Genomic DNA, 1132 nt, shown 5'->3' on the forward strand with positions numbered 1-1132 from the left:
AGGTCATCTTTTCCAGTCTCACTTACCATACCTATATATGCATATAGGATTCTGGTTAGCACCTTGGCACTGTCATTTCCTATTTGGGACTCAAACATGGCACTTAACATCTCTATACCTCAAGTTATCCTGGCTGTAAAATTGATACAGGAAATACTGAGATGAAAGGAATTAGTTTTGGCAGAGTGTTTGCAACAGTGTCTGGTGCAAAATAAAGACTCAATATTTACTAGTTGTCTTTATTACTAGTAGAGTAATATTCATGTTAATAACACATGGCTATTCTCATTCACAAACATGGAGCATTAGTGCCCTGGCCAGGCCCAGAAGGGGACAGAGATAGGAGAGGGAAAGAAAAACAGACTATTTGTTTTTTAGATAATAGTAACGTGGCCAAATTGCACTTAATTGAAGCAACTGGGGCTGTTAAGGACATTTGCTGGACCTTGAGTGTATTTACAGCATGCCAAAGAGAGGGAGCACAAACAAAGGGGGGGGGTATCCTTTACCCAAATGAGAATCAATGACTTTAGAAGAAAAATACAATCGTCTGTAGTCAGACTTAAGGTAAATCCTGCTCACTAAGAGGACAACCCCAGGACACTTCTCTCCCCGCTTGGGTGACTGGTGAGCCAGTCTGGGCCCACAGCAACCCACCCCTCCGAAGCAAGGCACTAATGTGGAGGAGCAAGGGCAGCAAGGGGAACAGGGAGAGGAAGGAGGAGCAGAGCAAGAGGGAGATGGGGGAAGGAGAGACGGTGGAAGAGAGGCAGAATGGGGATCAGGGGAGGAGGGAGAAGGAGGAGAAAAAGCAGGGGGAGCCTGGGTAACAGCAGTAGGATAGGAAGAAGGGGGCAGGGCTGGGGGAGCTGGAGGGGCAAAGAGAGGAGGGGAAACCGTGAGCTTGGGAAGACGAGAAAGGGAGGAGGGGAAGGGAAAGGGGAGGAAAGGGAGCAGGGTTCAGGGGTAGCTGGGGTCAGAGTGGGCTAGTGCCCCGCGACCCGCCCGGCCAGCCGGAGTGCAGGAGCGCAGAGCGCCGGTAGGGGCGCTGTGGCCTAGGCGCAGGGACGGCGCCGCCGGACCCGCCTCTTTCCCCGCCCGCCCTTGTCGCTGGGGAGCCGGGCGGAGCAGG

The sequence above is a fragment of the Nannospalax galili genome, unplaced genomic scaffold (assembly GCF_000622305.1).
Source record: "Nannospalax galili isolate Female #2095 unplaced genomic scaffold, S.galili_v1.0 scaffold702, whole genome shotgun sequence".
Classification (NCBI taxonomy): domain Eukaryota; kingdom Metazoa; phylum Chordata; class Mammalia; order Rodentia; family Spalacidae; genus Nannospalax; species Nannospalax galili.